At 42.6% G+C, this 7389-nt stretch overlaps 1 long non-coding RNA gene across 1 annotated transcript; it reads right to left on the bottom strand.

The window, feature by feature from the left end:
* Nucleotides 1–2865: 2865 nt before the first annotated feature.
* LOC133165223 (uncharacterized) lies at nucleotides 2866–7095 on the bottom strand. The gene is made up of 2 exons (XR_009717533.1): nucleotides 6865–7095; nucleotides 2866–4561 (listed from the first exon to the last, which is right to left on the bottom strand). It is a non-coding gene; the product is annotated as an uncharacterized LOC133165223 (long non-coding RNA).
* Between the last annotated feature and the right edge of the window lie 294 nt (nucleotides 7096–7389).

Here is a 7389-nt window from a genome sequence, read left to right as displayed (position 1 = left end):
GGGTAAAAGCCCCCTGAGGACTTGCTAAGATCAAAATATGCTTGTGTGACCAAAGTCACCAAGATCTTTAAAGAAGTGATCTTAAGGTGCCAATAATTGTATACACAAAAGAACGCAAAGCAGCTTTCTAGTTCCAATCAGTTACAATTTACTCCTGTTTGATGTTTTTCGATGCGCATTTTAATCACATAAAAAACAACAATCATCAGGATGAGAATTGCATTTTTCCCATGGTGACCTTGCTCTAAGTGCTGTACAAAATAATTACGTGTTTGAGTCTGCTATGCTCGTTGTGCATTTCCTATAACACCTGAAGCCTCAGGGATATGATGGTTGGGGGGGATGCAGACAGCATTAGCAGCAATCTCTCTAATTAACGTTGGGTCTGCAGTCTGGCCTTCCTCCCTGTCCCTGCACCTGTTCGGCATCCCCATCTGATTGGTATTCTGGTGCCCTCTCTGCGTGCAACTCTGCAGAGCAGGTGTCCATGCTTGTGACTCTGAGAATGATAAGCTGCAGATTGATAGATACAACAAGCTCACTATTTTCCCTCCGTGATATTGCTTTCGAGATGTTTACTGGGAAATTGCACCGTGGGCTAAGCGAAGCGTTGTTACTCAATAAACAGGGTGTATAGTTTGGAGAATGAGATGTAACAAATCTTCTGTTGGCAAAAACGCAGGCACTTGAGAATGCAATAAACAGATGTCCGATTGGTCTGGACAACACACTACAACAAAGCATGCAGGGAATTGGGCATTTTGAAAATGAATCCCAGTCCTGGTGGTGAGTGTTGTTGCAAATGACCTCGTAGAACAGGGGTGTCCAACTCATTTTTTCGCGGGCCGCATCATAGTCATAGTTTCCCTCGGTGGGCCAAATTTTTTTCAAATATTTTAAAAAGACAAACGTTAATAAAAAATCCTTGCAATGTCTCTATTTTGTTAAAAGTGAAGACAATTTGTAATGACACAAAGTCGATGCAAAATTTGTCTTTGCGAGCCACATAAAATGATGTGGTGGGCCGTATCTGGCCCCCAGGCCTCAAGTTTGACACCTATGTCGGAGAATAATTCCAAAGCTGTGTTATGTTTGTTGAAGTGGACCGAATCTGTCCCTAGCACATGAAGTAGATGCAAATACAAAACATTTGAAGATTAACTGAAAAGCAAACGTATGAGACAAAATGTGCTCTGGTGCACAAAGTGATCTCGCTTGCTCCAACTCGCTTCAACATAAAATCAACACTGAAGCTTCAAATGAGAAATTGATACCGTGCTATATCTGGCTCAGGGCGTCAAAGATTGAAATCTCTCAAAGAGTTACTACCGTATTTTTCTGACTAAAAGTCGCTCCGAAATATACGTTGCATTAGCCATAAAATGCACAATAAAGTGAAAAAAAAACAGTATAGAAGTCGCTCCGGCGTATAAGTCGCATTTTGGGGGAAATTTATTCGACAAAATACAACACCAAGAACAGACATGAACGAGCAACAACAGGCTAAACGGTAGGTATGCTAACGTGACATAAACACAAACGAAGAGCTGAGAATGGGCGTGACGTAACATTCAGAGTTATTCAAATAAGTATTACATAAATAACACGTTTATCAAACTCTGTGTCACTATCAATTCATTAAATCCATCGATCGTCCTTTGGAAACGATGCCGCTGATGTCGAAATATTCTAAATATTCCACAGACCCATATAACGATATATAAAGTATTTATCAAATAACTATCATATAAACAACAATATTATCAATCCATCTGTGTCATTCAAATCATTAAATCCATCGATCAAATTCCTCGTCCTTTGTCAACAACGCCGCGCGTAAGCCGCTGACGTCAGCCCTGTCGTTATTACACAGATCTAGTACATAACAATATTGTAGCGTTAACAAAGTACCAGGAAAGACGTGGGTTTGGTAAACGGCTCTTTATTTAACAAGAGTTCAACAAGCCAACCACTACTGAACTGTAACGATAAAAACATATACAAGTTGCTACACAAAATAAAATATATCAAATAACTATAACAAATAGTTCACTGCCACACGGCCCCAAGCACCGCCGTGGACTACCAGGCGTGTGGCGGCGTGGACTTCCATCCCCGGAGATGGCACTTCCAGCCACGGAGGTGGAAGAGAGCTCCATAGAATAGGACCGGGCTTGCGTAAAAGCCATGTCCGAGCCCCTTCCACCGTCCCCGGACAGCCACCCGGCCGAGCGCCGGCCCCCGACTTCCATCCACGGAGGTTAAAGAGAGTTCCATAGAGTAGGACCGGGCGTGCGTAAAAGCCGTAATAGTTTTTCAAACCTTCTGTGTCACTCCAAATCATTAAATCCTTCAAACTCTTCGTCCTCCATGTCACTTACAAACAAAGCCGCTCATGATGCCGGTAGTACGTGGGACCCTTCGTCATCCCGTTATCGAATCTTTGTTCTTTATGTAAACAACCGCTGCGCCGCGTTGCTGACGTCAGTTGAAATTCAAATTACAATAATCCCTTGCGACATCGCGATTCGTTTATCGCGGTTTCACTTTTTTTTTATTTGGATTTTTTGGGGGAAAATTTGTGAAAAAATCACATATAAGTCGCTCCTCAATATAAGTCACCCCCCCCCCCCCACCCAAACTATGAAAAAAACGCGACATAAAGTCCGAAAAATACGGTACAAGGAAAGGGTGGAAATTTGGTGGTGGGTTTATTTGATTGCTTCATTAAATTTGATGATAATTTCTTCATAATTTATAAGAGTTGTACTTATATTTTGATTTGTTGCCGCTGTTAACCATCAGCCATCTCGTCTCATTTGATGAAAAAAGGGACTCTCACCAAAAGAGACGCTTGGGCAATGATAAAAAAAAAATGTTATATGGATTTTATTATACTGTCTTTACCACCTGCAAATTCTTAAAATGTTACAGCAACATTTAATAGTACAATAAGTTAATTTAAGTACAGTAAAAAAAAAATTGCTCCTACAAAAAGATAATGTAATTCAAGCAGAATATTTTCTTTCATAGGGGTAGAATTCCAGTGCACAAGTTCAGAATAGATGAGGAAATTAATTTCCACAAATTCCAGAAGCATTGCCGAAGCAAATGTTTTGTGCAGTTCTTTTGTAACAGCACAAACCTTGGACATGAGTCTTCATCCAAGTCATTTTCTAGAACAAACACAATGTCACCTCCCGCACATGCAAATCCAGCATCATCATCATCATCTGAAAAATTTATCAAACCCCTTGGTCCTTTCTCTACCTGTCGCCACTAATGGCATGTTGCATGAATAATGCATAAGCGCAATATGCATTCTTGTACTACAAAACACAGAGGGCTGCTGTGATCTCCAGCATGCGTTTTGTTTTCAAAGTGTGTACACTCGCAGTCAGTCGTCTGATCAAACGTGTCAAAGCTGAGCATAGCTCAGTAGCAACAAAGCTGTGCCGGCCCCGTGGGCTGAGATGGGCTCCCCTTTCCATCATTTCAACAATCTGTTTGCCATTAAGTGGACAACGTATGCTGTGATTCTTTACTTGATATTCTCCCCCTCGTATTTGTGTTTAGAGCAGCCACATGCTAAGGATGGATTGTTTTGGAGGACCAAATGTTGCCAGGAACGATCTAAAACAAAATCCCAGCCTAAAAAAAAAAAAAGCTCAGTTTGTTGACTCTCCTCATGCAAGCCACAGATTTATAGTCCATTTCAGAGCTGCAGTAGAGCAGAGTTTGAAGTTTATGAATAATAATAAGTAGCTAAGGGGGAGATTTAGTCAAAGTGCATTCACCTCGCTGAGTCTGCAGTGGGTGATGTCGTTTTCTCCTCTCCTGCTTTTGGTCTCTTTTTTTTCCACCTCTGGGACAAGCACTCACAGGAGGGTTGTTCCCTCTGACCACAAGTATTATGTCATGGTTGAGATGAGGGGAACACATTGGGCAGCGGACAGTGTGATGTTTGAACGGGGAGAATCGCCTGGAGATAGCAGGACAGAGATACTGCCATTGATACACATAAGGCAAAAAAAAAAAGGAAAAATTGCCAAACGTGGAAGTGTCATCGCTGTAACGACTAATTTGACCCACATGCAGAAAAACCAAGTCAGATGTCCAGAATGAGTTAGGAGTGTTCATTGGAGGAGCTGCGGTGAGGTAGAGCGGGATGATCGGAGCCAGAAACACGGAGCGGGGCGGCAGTGGCGGGGCGTGAGGAGTTCAGCCAGAACGGGGTGGATCTTGGTGGTGATCGGTGGAAGTAATCAGAGGAATCTGAAGAGCGCGGCGTGGATGTGCAAGGCGAGAACTAGGAGCGAGAACTAGGAGCGAGAACTAGGAGCGAGAACTAGGAGCGAGAACTAGGAGCAAGGAGCAAGATCAAGGAGCTAGAGGCATAACCATGGAGATGATCACACTGGTAGGGACACTCAGGCGACGAGCAGTCGACATCATGCTCCTTAAGAGCACTCCTTAACGAGCCTGATGAGTCACACCTAGGCCCTCTGCACTCTGCTCACAGTTGCTCCCTGTGGAAAAAGGAAACATGCCACCCCGGACCCTGACAGGAAGAAGAGAGGAATTTGGTGTGACATTGCTCAAATAACAAAGAGAAAATCAAAGGGAGACACTGTGATCTTGTGTCAGTAAAAAAAAAAACTAAAACAGTACTGATGGAGCAGGTGAGTGGCAAAACAGAAGACCCATCTTGCCAGCTTGACAGGTGTCATGTCGAGTTGCACAATGCGGGATGTCAGCATTCTGACACTGTTTCTATAGACATTAGTCCTCACAGTTGTGTTTTGGGGCAGGATTTGGTGTTTAGATGCTATGCAGCAGTGTAGCCATCAAGGTAAATAAGGAAAATATACTTGTTTCTCATTAATTTCATTGTCTGTGTTCCCACCACATTTGCACAGGTTCCTCCAAAAGTTTACAATAAAAAAAAATTAAATTAAACATCTAAAAATTCAACATCTAATAATGGATACACACGTCTCCTAAGATTAGAAGAGATCTTATAATTCCATATTTGTTCATTTTAAGATCACACAAATACATGTGCAAACATTATGTGGCAACACTATTAACAATGCGCTGAGAAGATGAGATACTGTGGAGCCTCGGTTCTCGAACAAATCGGTATTCGAACAAAACATTAGAGATTTTTTTGCTTCGCATGTCGGACGAAATTCGGTTGTCGAACCTCGCGAGATGAGCCGAGAGGACCCGCATGCCAACTGTCTCCGTTCGTTATTACATTGTCGTTACTCTGAGGATTGCATCAACTCTAATCATGCCTCCAAAGGAAGCAAGTGAGAGCAGTAAAGCTCCTAAAGCAATGCGACAGTGAGCGCCCGGCGCACTGCAGTTGCGCGATCGGACGAAATTAAGTTCCCTGCGCACTGAGGTCCACTTCAATTTTGGAAAGTCCATTAGAACTTTAAAAATATTTTCAAAATTTTAGCGACCGCTCTGTCACAATAATGCGACCAGCGCAGTGCAGTTACGCGGTCGGCAGCGCGCTACTGTTGCGCGTTCGGCGGTGCGCTGCAGTTGCGGGATCGGACAAAATTAAGCTCCTTGCGCACTTAGATCCACTTAAATCAGGGGTCACCAAACTACGGCCCGCGGGCCGGATACGGCCCACGGGAGCGTTTAATCCGGCCCGCCAACCCTGAACAAATTGTATTATTAAACTTTTTGTTTTGGTCATTTTGCCTGCAATGACTGCGTTTCCCCAGTAGATGGGGAAGCGCTCGCCTGCGCATTTACTACCGGAAGCCGTGTCAGAAAGCTCGATGCACACTCACAAGCGTGTACGGACATGGCGCACTCGCGCTCTATTTGTATCAGTCCCGAATTTAGAGCGTGGGCTGTGACGACAGCATTCTTGTAATTCGTGCGCTGAGATTTCAGATGCAGTTTTGCGCTAAAACCACCCACAAACCTTCCCCTGGGATCCTTCCATTAAAATGAGTCGCCCAAGGAAAAGCAAGGTGGACACAGTGCCGAGCGTTTAAAAGAGAGTGGCCAATTTGGCTCGACGTACGCGACGTGACGTTCAGCCACATGAACGTCAACATCAACCCGTCACAGATCGAGGTAAACGGACCAACACCTCGGATCTCGCCTAAGAATTGCCACAACAAATTTTACTCCAGACTATGACGCACTAGCAAAAAAGGGAGACCAACAACACTGTTCCCACTGAAAATGAACGGGAGGCTCTCAAGTTTATTGTAAAAAAATGCATTTTGAATATGATTTGTACGTACACATAGCAGCAAACTTTAACAAAAAGGACAACGGTGTCTACAAGCCTACTGGAACCTACAAAAGGATTATAAGGAAGGAACACAAGAACTTTAAGAGACTGCTCATATATGTCAGAGAGATTCTGCTCTGACAACTGAGCTGAACCTTTATCTGTTAAGATTGTGCATGGCACAACAGAAAGTTAATGTTCCATGTTTTTTTTTTTCTATGAAGAACCCAGAGAGAGTTATTTAGTTATTATTTATTTCCTGCTTTTTCTGTGAAGAACTCAAAGAGGGTTATTTAGTTCTTATTTATTTCATTAATAGTGTTGGTAACTCCCTCTCGTATATAAAAGACAGCTTCGAGTTCTTTGTTACTGATCCGTTTATCTTGACTTTGACAGACCTTGACAGACCGTGAGAACTGTGTAAACAAAACAAACACACAGTGCATTTCTCAACAACAAACAAACATATTCAATACTACAACAATGCAGCAAACAAGTGGTTATATTAGCTTTAAGCTACAATGCTACGGATAAACAAGGTACATAAATCAAATGCAACTTCAGCAATGAAACACAAAAAACGTCACCCTCATTACCTTATTAGCTGCATATACAGGCGTGAGAGGTTGTTAATAAGGCTTAAGAAACTTATAACTATAACTTGGGTAGTCAACAGCTTAGAAAAACTGGCCTTTTCTAGCGGAGATTTTGCTGGTGGTCCGTCACTAAAACGGGTCCGAGTGAAACGACACAGAGAAATGTTCCGCCTCACTGATCGCCATTAATAGGCATGAACAAAAATACTTTAGGCTGAAATACTGCCTCAGATGCAGTTACAGTGTTATTATTTGTTTCCTGACTTCTTTTCTGTAAAGAACCTGGAAAGGGTTATTAAATAATCGTTATTTGGTTATGTGTGGCTTTCTGGAAAACAATCATTTTTTTTAAGCTCCCCTACGATCGTCACACTTTTTCTGTTACAAACTGACCCCCCATCAAGCTGTTGTGCGGGCCACATTCAATTATATTTTCAGAATTTGCTGCGGGCCAATAAAAACTGGACCGTGGGCCAACAGTTTGGACACCCCTAGTTTAATGCAATCAGCAAATAACAAAATGCA

The sequence above is a fragment of the Syngnathus typhle genome, linkage group LG13 (genome assembly GCF_033458585.1).
Source record: "Syngnathus typhle isolate RoL2023-S1 ecotype Sweden linkage group LG13, RoL_Styp_1.0, whole genome shotgun sequence".
In the NCBI taxonomy this organism is placed as follows: domain Eukaryota; kingdom Metazoa; phylum Chordata; class Actinopteri; order Syngnathiformes; family Syngnathidae; genus Syngnathus; species Syngnathus typhle.
This window is presented reverse-complemented; position numbering and strand designations above follow the sequence as displayed.